This window comes from Aedes aegypti, chromosome 3 (assembly GCF_002204515.2).
Source record: "Aedes aegypti strain LVP_AGWG chromosome 3, AaegL5.0 Primary Assembly, whole genome shotgun sequence".
NCBI classification, from domain to species: domain Eukaryota; kingdom Metazoa; phylum Arthropoda; class Insecta; order Diptera; family Culicidae; genus Aedes; species Aedes aegypti.
Genome location: NC_035109.1, coordinates 58,718,993 through 58,731,235, shown reverse-complemented (window position 1 = coordinate 58,731,235; position 12,243 = coordinate 58,718,993).

Genomic DNA, 12,243 nt, shown 5'->3' with positions numbered 1-12,243 from the left:
GCACGTTTGGACGGTTGGTGTTCCTAAATGCTAGGGAGCGGTCACCAATACCTGGCACATAAGCTTCATACTAGACGTGGTTCAGAAGTAGACATAACAAGAAGTGCCGAAAGCACCTGTCACTACCCTATGTAGTGGCATCGTCCAATTGTTACAAAACTGACTGGGGCTGAGTGGCACACCAAGTGCGGAATGGTTGGAATTGATAACGATTGAATTTACTGATCCAATGGCATGGAGAAAATTGTATCCCCCACAGATGGAACTGGAATGTAATAATGGTCCGAATGGGTCCGATAAGTTAGTGGCGCATAATTGGACGGAAATTGGTTTGGTCTTTGATGCTCAACAATTTGCAATTATGCTGATCAAGGAATTTTACTCGAAGCGGATTTAATTCTCTGTGCTAGGGGGACATGGGGCAAGAAGGACACCCGGGGCAAGAGTGCCACCTCTAATTTCACGTAGTTCAAATCAATTTTTTGATGTTTAACGCAGGATAAGTATAAATTGAGTACTAATTGAGGGTTATGTAAATATTACAGTTAAAAATGTTTAGTACAAAAAATTAGAAAAACATCTTTAACTCACCAACGCAAAATATGCGAAATATTATAAGAATGTAAGACTGGAAAACAAGGTTTGACTCCCAATAAATACAAAACATATTGATTTTTCCGCACAGTATTGATGATTTTTAATTGTTTAATATAGCTGTGAAGAATTTTTTTCGAAAAAATCCTTTTGACATTATATTTTACATATATAATAACAGTATGTCTTATGGGGCAAGAGGGACACCGCAATTTTCTCATATAAAATCAAATGATTTTTTATTTTTCATGTTTAATATTGCATTTCATCAATGTTTCCTACTAAATAAAATCAAAACAAACTATCTTAGACATTCAAAATGGTTTCTGAACATTTTTACTATTATTGTTACAGTCAAGTAAGATGAAAACTAAATTAATTTCGTAAAACTACTTTTTAACTATAAGTCAACTTTTATCCCTCAGTTTGTATCTTTACTTACTCAACAATTTATTGTTTAGGCGGGGAAATAATAGTATACAAAATTTGTGGCATTTTGCTCTGGTGGTCTTCTTGCCCCATACGAGTGGCACTCTTGCCCCGTGCCTCGTTTAAAAACCTCATAAGAAGGGACATTTTCAAAAACCTCAAATCATCACGTGTTTCTTATATTTTTGAAATCTATCGATAACATCATTTAGAACAAGAGGTGAGCTTACCCCTACATTGGAATAATCTTCAAAAATTGTGCCTATCAACTATGATTTGAACCTATATATCTTAAGGTGTCCTTCTTGCCCCCAGCCCCCCTACCTTGATTGGATTTTGGAATGCATATTCTGCAATTGGGAACATGACTGAATAGAGTCTTACTTCTCTTTCTTGCGTTACATCCTAAAAGCGTTTCATTCCGTGGCGTTCCATAAGAACTGCCACAGTTCTCAACTGAGAGCTTTCTTAGCTAATAAACCCATTTTGCATTTGAATATTTTTGGGAAAAACCAAATGCCTGTTTATTGTATGAAGCTTGCAATAATACTTAAAACTATAGCTAACTGATGGTAATTCGATTTACAAAACAATTATTCTTTGCGAGCCAATGCAAGTCGTGAAAAGTGTCACAATTTATTATTGAAGTTGATAATGGTGCAGAATTGAAAACTGTTACATGGAGCCTATGGTATTAAACATAAAAATATTGTTTGTACTAAATACATTCCGGATCATTGTATCTTCAACTTTAAAGCAGAAAAGAATATCTTCAACATTATAGAAGAATGAAAAACTGTTTATAAATAATTTATGATGGAAGGTCCCACTTACCCTGGCTTTTCTCTTGCCCCGGGGTATCTTATGTGATAAATAAAATAAAATAACACAAGATCACCTACAATAGTATTTTTTAAAAGTTAGGTAAGCTCCTCCATGAATTGAGGATAACCTGTGCAGTGGGCACTTACCATAGGAACAGATGATCCTAAATTCAATAGAATCAACTGTTACAGACAATTAAAGAATCAAAACGCATCAAAAGAAGAATTTGATAATTATCTCCTAACAAACCGAAAACCCCAAAAAATATTACAACAATTCGTCCAGGTGTATACACAGCACAATTTCCTCATCAGAACTATTCCTGCCAAATTTCCATATCAACATTCCCTCATCGGCAGTAAAGCAAAATAATTCAAAAAAGCACCAATAACCGAGCCAAGCAATCAAAGATTCAAAAGCCATTCCGAGCCAAGCCCGAAACCTCATTTAATTATAATCGAGCACTATTCATCATTCATCATGCTGCTGCTGCTGCCTAGCGTATAGCAAACGTTCACATGAATTGTTCACCACATAAATTCCGACCCCTGACGATTAGCCTCACATGAACCAATTTCGATTTGGGAAGCTTCCTCCCGGAGGCCTGCTAGCCGTCTCTGTTAAATGGCAGGATGTCGGTGACAGGGTAGGCACAACAGTAGACTACTACACTCAGGAAAGTGAATATGAGAATATCGAAAAAAAAACCTTATAAATTATAAAAATTGTGAAATTTTGAAAATTTTGTGAAATTTATTAGGAGTTGCTAATTTGAGGCTCAAAATGTTGTTCATCTAATATTGCATACTACGTGACTAGTTAGAAAATAAGTCTGATACACGGGGGAGGTCACTCTACGCACTTCATTCGGCACAGCTGTGCCTTTAGAGCGCCAAAGTGCGCCAAGCGCGCCAAACGTGCTATAATACTAGCATGCCATAAAAATTCAATGAACTGAAATTACGGAAAATCTCAGCAAGCATGGACCTATGCACGGGTTCACTATTTGACGTTTTAGCGGTGCCGTGTTATTTATGTGACCATGGATACTAGTGAATTCGGCACCGCTCAAACGTCAAATTAATGAACTCGTGCATTGATCCATTGAGATATGTATTTTTGTTGTTGTTTGTCTGTTGTTCTACAAATTTGAGATGCTCTCAATTTTTAATAATTCTTCATCCGACAGTGCTTCTTAGGGAATGGTGGTACATATTCCGGGTTACATTATTGCAGGGAAAAAATATGAGAAACATAGGTCATGTAAGACTTCAATGGGGAGATTTAAGAAATGGCACAATTAATTTCCACGTCACTGGACCTGCAATACGGATTGTCAACGGTTGTGTACGGTGACGTGGTTAAAGGGAAAAGGGTGCATTGTAAGTGTGCAATTCTCGCCGAATTACTCAAATGTGTAGAGAATGCACATATCCCTTAGTCTCAGCCCTTTTTCTCCCCGGAACCACCTAACGGTATTTACTCAGGGATAATTCTATGTTAAAAGGCATTGACTATTTTTCCCCCAGATTTTCCTACATTTTTTACCCGTTTTCGCGCCTTTGGAATTTGATATGAATCGATAACAAGGCCACTGACTTTTTTTTTGTATTTTTCTTTTAATGTAAGTTTTTGGTCAATATAAGAACATGACCAAAGTAGATTCCATCACAGTTCTATGGGTTCTGCTGATTGAGTGCCAGTGTGCCACTCTAAAGGCCCGAACGCAATGACTTCGGAATGACAACAGAAGCGGTACCGGTTCGGTCACAATGAATCACGACATCTCGACTTAGCTATCAACATATGAAGGTGAGCTAGCACTATGTCGACACGCATGTTAAAGCTTCGTTCTGATATAAGAAAAAAGTTTATCAATGTAAAATGAATGTATAAGAAAATCTTTCTCAAGCCGAAGCTCCAATGTCAACATTTTTTTGCGTTCGATAGAAAACAACTCATAAAACTCAATGATTGCTGAGATGAGAATTTCAGTTCAATGTGATTTTTATAGCAACCCACTTTATAAAGCTGTGCCAGTCAGTGCGCCAAAATGTGCTATAACTGCGCAAGGCACACTGCGTAGAGTGACCACCCCCTTGGTCTGATACAAATTTCATTGCTACTACATTACGAGGCTCATGTATAATCTCTATGTGACTGTTATGCGGTTACAATTACCAATGTGATAGAACAACTTGCTATTTTTTGTTTCCAAAATTTCAGTAAGTTGATCCAAAGTATTTATCATTTGGTGTCTCTTCCTGGTATCATCTCGATATGGCCGAAAATTCAGAATGTGTCATATTGCATTTATGGGCAATGCAGTGAAGGGATAATATCAGAGAACTCAATTCAAGCACAGGTGGCGTTTTGTTAGAGTAAACATTTTCTTCTACCTAATCTTAAGAATAATGTTTCATAAATTGCGTTAGGCATTTCATAATTCGACTCAAGAATATTATAATGTTTGCATATTGTTTTATGATTCTCTTAAGTCTATTTCCCTTAGTGTACACAGCCAACGGGCGAGCGCTGCAGTCACATGTAGGTAGGATCTGGGTACAGGAAAGCCTGCACGCTTGCCTGACTGGGCCTGCCAAATTTGCATAATTTTCGAATCGTACACTCTTTTCCCATAGCCCACAATATTCAAGCCAAGTTTTGCGGCAATATTTAGAGGCCCCACAACAGACGACCAGTTGCGATTCGGTTCTGGCCTACGAAGGTCACGACAATAACCGTGTTGCCGGACGGGTGAGTCCTCTGGTCTGGTTTGGGGAACGCCCGATCAGGGAGTTGAAATAAATTGTGTGGCTGTGTAATTTTTGAACTTATTCAATGTTGCGAAAATTGAATTGATTGGCTATTTGTTGATGCCAACATCCTACAGTATACGTTGAATAAGTTGAAGGTTTTAAATCATAGCATTATATTTTGTATTCCAGTAAACTCAGACTGTAAGAAAGAACATTACAAAAATATACAGCAAGACCATAATGAACGTACCGGGTTCAAATCCCAGCGGTAAATGATCTTTTCGCAAATTTCCTGTGTAGAGAATATCATATGAATTGCCACACGCTATCTACCTGGCTGGCTACTACAGCGTAGCGTTAATTCATTGCAGGGCTAATTGTAGAGTTCCATCTTCGTCGACATTGGGTGATACTTTTTCAGTTTTCTAGAACTTTGAGAGTACCTTGGTCCTCTTCCACTGTGTAGAGCCAGCGTATTCATAGCCTTTTGTGAAAATGCCGACATCTACCTGGTTTACTGCCTTGTAATCGTAAAACAGGTGATAAGTCTGCAAGTTATGGTCGAACATGATGGTTCAGGCGGTTTCGTACTCTCCTTGTACTCTGTTCTCGTGTTCAAACCGTGTGTAAGGAAAGCATCGGTTTGTACAGTGGTTCGAACGCCAGTTTATTTGCACCTCTGTTGCTACCGCGGTCCAAATTTTGATACAAATCCTCGTTTGTATCCGATGTTGAGAACGATAGCACAGATCATACAGACAGAAAATAGTTGAAACCCACGCTTATAACTTTCTACTTCTTCTTGGCATGAACGTTCTCACTGGGACAGAGTCTGTTTCTCAGCTTAGTGTTCTTATGAGCACTTCCACAGTTATTAACTGAGAGCTGTCTTTGCCAAATAGCCATTTTCGCATTCGTATATCGTGTGACAGGTACGATTATATTCTATGCCCAGGGAAGTCAAGGAAATTTCCATTACGAAAAGATCCTGGACCGACCGGGAATCGAACGCAGACAGCTTCAGCATGACTGCTTTGTAGCCGCGGACTCTAACCACTCGGCTAAAGAAGGCCCCAACTTTCTACTTATCGTGTCTTATAGCATGATATGGTAAAATCCTTCTTCATAAAGGTTGCGATAAATATTGATTGTACCCCGTTTGGCATAAAGTCGTTTGGCATAAAGCCGTTTGGCATAATGGCCGTTTGGCATAATGGTCGTTTGGCATAATGGTCGTTTGGCATAATAGTCGTTTCATAATGATTGACTTAGAATGAATATCGGCATTTTCGAAGCTTTTACCGATATCAACACCACCGAGCCCGTAAAATCGTATGTTCTCAATAAGCGTGGTTGTTGTTCAGAGATTTTCCAAGCTACGAATGTTAAAAATTGTTGTGACATTAGATAGCATAACTATATAAAACTCGTGACGGGTCCGGTGGAAGATCTTTTCGGAATAATAATTTCCTCAACATCCCAGAACACAGAGCATGTTTGAGCTTGTTGCGAATATAAATATAAAGCTTGTTGCGAGTATAAATATAAAGAACAGCCTATTTTTAACAGAAGGCAAAATTTATGGTTAAATCATTAGGAGATTTTACGCCAAAAATTATTGCGGCATAATAAAACGAAAAGACATCAAAAATTGCATTCAGAATTATCGAAATGATTGAGCTACTTTCCTCGAATGTCGTTTCTCTGAATGTTGATTCTCCGAATGTCACTGAATGACCCTTTTTCCCAAATGCCATTACCCCGAATGACCCGTTTATCCGAAAAGTGGTGCAGTTTAAATAGGTGCTATAATAGTCTTCAGTGGCTGCATGGTGTACGCGATAGAACGATAAGCAATCAAAAAAAGAAGGTATTATGTCATTCTCGGCTATACACATGTTGGCAAAAATGCTGAGGACGGTAAAACTCGAAAGAACCGCCAATTAAATAAAGAAGGGTGCTAGTTTGCTTGCCACCCCCAAATGTATAAAGTTACGAAAATTATAAGTGCCAAAAACTTTTCAGAGAAGTGGGCTATTCGAGGAACTGATGTTCGGGGTAACGACATTCGGGGAAAAGTAATACAACCCATCGAAGTAAATGCAGTAATCGATTCTCTTATCGCTGATAACTTGAGCAGATCAATGTTATCGATAGCCGTACTATTGTCAGATGGAAACAAAAAAATATAGCTCCAAAGAACAGCCTTTGTATAAAAGAAGGTGAAATTTATTTAATTTTTAAATCAACAGTTTTATACGTATAATTATTGTTTCATCATATTAAGAAAAACAACATAGAATGTTTGAAATAAGGGTAAATTTATGCAAAAATTTATTCCAATAGCGGAACTCAAAAGTAGAATTATTATTTGAAAGAAGGGTAATTTCTGGATAAATAATAAAAAACTATTGACAATAACTTTCCTATTATGCTTTAGTCTATTGAAGAGCATATGATTGTTGAATAAAATGACATTTTGTATCGGTTGACTCCACAACAAGCATGATTTTATCAGAAATATTCAATAGAATCGTAAAAACGAATGTCATCTTAAGAAATTCTTGGTTTCAGACATATTATGCTAAACGACTATTATGCCAATGACTCTATGCCAAACGACTTTTTGCTAAATTATCTACCACCATAAATATTACCAAAAGTCTTGATCTTAGTTGATCTGCTAAACTAAAACACTTATTCAAGCCTCAAGGATCTTGCGATTCGTGTCAAAAATTCCCTATATGATCTTAGAAATTTATCCGCGTGGATTTCAACAGTTCTCGGTATGTCTGCTTTGTGCCAATATTTGCCCCAATGTTTGAACTGATGTTCGAACCGAAGTACACATGTACCGGGTAAAGTCAGGTACACTGGTACAGAGACGAAGTGTGCTCGCGGCTCAACAACAGTTGCAAGATTTAAACCAAGGTTGAAAATCGTTTTGTTCATGGGAAGACTGTATGCAAGATAATTGTCTAGTCTATTGTCGAGTCACGCCGGTCTCAGCCTGTTAAACAGATTTAGCCTGTTGAGCGACATTGTTTTTTTTTTACTATTTCGAATTAGGATACTATGGGCTGTAGGGGCTTTCCTTAGCCAAAGCAAAGTCACGCTGAAGGTGTCTAGGGGTTCGATGCCCATTCGGTCCAGGATCTTTTCATAGTAGAAATTTCCTGTACTTTCCTGAACATAAAGTATGATCATACCTGCCACACGATATACGAATGCAGAAATTACAAGCTTGGCAATGAACGCTCTGAAAGACACATTCAAGTGAAAATAAATTGAAGGCAAGCCTCAAATTTTCAAGAGCACAAATCTGGAGAACCGTACATCCGTTTATGCTGAAAACTTAAAGGACTGGTCACTGGTGATGACCAACCGATCTAGTTTTCATCATAAACAGATGTTCAATTCTCCAGATTTGTGCTCTTAAAATTTGAGGTTTGATTTCGACTCATCTGAATCTATGACAAAAGGTCGAAAGAACAGAAGGTCAAAAGACAAAAAGTCGAAAGGACGAAAGGTCGAAGAACAAGAAAGAAAGACAAAAGATCGATAATCCTTTCTCCAAAGAAGAATAAATATTCGAAAAAGCAAAACATATTTGACCTTTTGTCTTTCGACGTTTTCCATAAACCAAAATAATGACAATATAAGCAAAACAAAGTCTTTTGTGAGGGGCCTAAAAATTTCTTGAAAATATGTCGTCGGTACCTGCTTGTGAAAAAAGTTATTAAGCATAGACTATTCGGAAATTTTTCCCGATTTTGCTATTATTGTTATTCCTTTAAGTGTTAATCAACGTCGACTTGCCAATAGGTTTTCATTGAATAACTTTTTTCACAAGTGTCGGATTGTTTCGTGGTCTTCGGCAATATTCTTTATCGTAAAAATACCTATCGAGGTCTGTGTTCAGAATTTTTATAGAGGTCAATGGGTGACCTCTGGCGATTTTTCTTTGCAAAAGTAAGTTTTCCCATAGTAAATCCCATACAAACTTTGAACGGCTGGCGCTAAAATATAGTTACTCCGATCTAGCTGAAATTCTGCACAGTTGGTATGGGTCCTGAATGCAATCCAAAAAGTGGACTGGAGCGAGAATCTAAATTTTGTCCCACACTGACCATGGTTTCAGCGCCCTGCTTCTGGCGTAAGAGGATTACCAGCTGAATTGCGACATCAAAATCGTTGATGAGATGATCGCAACTTGAAAGCATGCGGAGTTGTATGGAATGCACATCAATAAGGTGAAGACTAAAAAAGGTTTCATGGGTAGCCATCCAGGACCGGATAATGGGCAGTACATATTGCACGAAGACTTGGATGACCGCTGTAGGAAGTGAAATTCAGTAGGGGAGACTATCGAGCATGTCGTTTCCGGCTGTTCAGTACTAACTGGATCAGCTTATCTCGATCGTCACAACAGCTTGCTCTTAAGCACAACTTCGAGGACCGATTTGTACCCTATTATAAATTCTCTATTACTGGCTGACCTGGTCCTGGAAAAAAGTTGCCAAAGGCTGTACCAGGATCGCGAGATCATAACGGACGTCCTCATCCGTGTCAACCGCCCCGACATTGTAGTCTACGACAAAACGAGTTACACTCATCGACATGGCTGGATCACAATGTCCAATCAACGGTCTCTAACAAGACAGCAAAGTACCAGGAGTTGAAACAGATGTGGCACCTAGAGGACGTCCGCATAGTTCCGGATAGTCCTCTTAGCGACCAGAGTTGTCCCGAAAGGGTTCCAAGACGAGCTGGAATTGATGAAGGACCTGCGCGGCATCCAAAAAGCGGTCATTATTGGAACCTGCAGTATAGTGAAACGGTTTCTGAACAACAACAACTGAGAAGCTCAACTAGCAGACTCATTGGGATAGTTAAAACCGGTAAATGAGAACCAAAGAGCGTTATCCCATCTGGCATACAGATTGCCTAGGGTAGGTGAAAGTTTCTAGCATTGTTTGATGAGAAGTGCCAAAAATAAATAATAATAAAAATTTAAATGTTATGTCCCCCCTGACGTGTTTACTTGACATCTACAATTATTTTCTTTCACTTAACATTTAAAATCAATGTCATATCCGTGAATTTCGATTTAAAGATCAACAGTCTAAAACAAAAAGTAGGGTAACGGTCGTATTTTGGACCCCCTAAGGAAGTGGTTTTAGTTTTGTGTCCCAATTAATTAATTGCACAGCGTAACCAAGTCAAAGAACATGTCAAAATGTAGAGAAAAACTTCCTCTACGAAATTAAAAGGATCCAAAAAACGACGAAAATAATTGAATTGTGAAGCAATGTTTTTCATTATTTTGGACACACCAATACATTTTGGACCCTCAAAGTATATTTTGGACCCCCGGCATTTTTTTATCGTTTGGCGACAAAGTCCATGACACTGGATGTTTAATATGCTTACCTATAGTCTAATCAATCGATCGACAATGGAAAACCGAAGAAATTCTACGCTTTTTGTCCAGAAATTTGAAAAAAGTTTTTGTTTACATTTGATAAATTTCTGACGGCTCCAATTTCTGTGTGTAACGTGTTGTAACGGTTGCATGGATGCACCGATTAAATAAATTTATTTCAGATAAAATAAACACATTTTCTTTGTACAAATGGTTAATGCAAGTGCGGAATAGTCCTATCTTCCCAAATGGCATGCAAATTGAGTTGGTCTTTCGATTTAAACTGGGAAATTTGCAGGAAAATGGCCAAGGGGGTCCAAAATATGTTGGTTACCCTATATGGTCAAAAAGAGAAGTTATAAAAGAAGAGAAGAGATGGTAGTAAGCTGTTATGTAGAATAATGTTTGCGTACTAAAATACATATTCAAAATGCAATGTCGAAATTTATATTTAAATGTACGAATTTATTTTTATATGCTACAAAAATGATAATATTTATCATAATTCAGCACCAAGATCGCATAAAACCAGTATGAATTCAGCGTCTTAGGTGTCTGGTACTGGGGGATCCTCCTACATTTTTTTCAGAAAAGGAGTGTTCATCATACCTTAAGCCTGATAGTTGAAGCTTCACTCTGTCAGAATAAAAACGTAACGGCGATGTCAAGTTCCATTTATTTTTCTAATATTTTTTTCATACATTGAATTAACTTTCACATGTTATTCTCGATTTGCACTCAGGCAATGCTTGTTATGGCAGTTTATGCTACAATTGTTCTGGATGTCGTGCGCTGTACCCCGATGCAGGAAAGGGAGCGTTCTGCTTGAATAACATATTTTAATAAATATTAATGTGGAAACGGGGGGAACCTCCGGGGGTACTCTGTACAAACATTGGATTCGACTTGTGTTCGTGAACGTAAGAGAGTACCCATATGCTGCAGCAAATACGTTCGACTGCGTTCGAGTGCTTTGTCATCTCTCCAGGTCCGGAATATGTGGTCTGGACACCGGCCAAGGCTCCAGAAATTCCCCTCGAGAGACCCAGAGCGATAAAAGTTGCATACCGGAATGGTCGGCCGATGGTGACGGACTCGAGTAATTCCGTTATTTTGTTTCCCATCGACGACGACCGAGGCTAACAAAGTTAGAAGGAATGTGGTCGCTTTGTATCATTTTTATTCTCGAAAGTCGTCGCAGTCGTTGTCTCGGAGCTCTTGAGTCATGATGCTCGTGAATTTTTCTTTTATGCAAATTTTGCCCCAAGAGCAGCCGTGCCGTAGCAACAGCAACAAAAAAAAAACTGGTCATCGTGAGCTATAACGAGTTTCGAAACAAACTTAAAAAAGTGTGACGCTTTTTTGCGGATGGTTTTTGCTACGACATTGGCGACAACAGCAAAAGCAACGTCAACCTGACGATGGGCAGACTTTTCTGGGTAAAAAATAAAGCTGAAACAAGTACGGAATGGTGGAGTCTTGTACTCAAAGGAACAAACAGGAACGCGGTAATGAATTTCTCTATTCATTCTGGAGCAGAAAATTTAATTTTCCTCCTAATGACTAGCAAAGGTCTTGAAACGATTTTCTGGCAGTTGGATGTCGAGGCAAAGAACAGAGCAGAGCGGTTTCGTTTAATATTTCCATTATTCTAACCAGGAGACTTAAATGGAAATGAGATTCGTTTCATCAGAGTATGTATCTTCACAGGAACGTATACGTTTGGTGAAATTGCGGTAGGGTAGGTGTACCAGTTATGGCCATAGAGGCTCCCTATTTCGCCATACGTGATATCTTGAATGCCTTCAATTTTTGAAAAATCTTTTGTGTTTTAGCAGTACAATAAAGGATAAATCTGGATGTTAAAACATTCAAAAAGATTAAAAATGTAAAAATTATCTAAAATTTGCATATGGCCAAATAGGGAACCACTATGGCCATAACTGGTACACTTTCCCTAGACGGTGAAAAACAGGTTGCTTCAATTATGGTGAAATGTTTATTCGACATATGAACATAAACAAGAACAAGCATGCAGCACCAGTAAGAAAAACCGCAATTTTAAGAAGCCGCTGATGCATAGTCACAGTTGTGGATTTATTTCAAATTTGGAAATTAAGATCTTTATACAATATCATGGCCTTAAGGCTTCTTCTTCTTCTTGGCATTGCGTCATCACTGGGATGAAGCCTGTTTCTCAGCTTAGTGTCC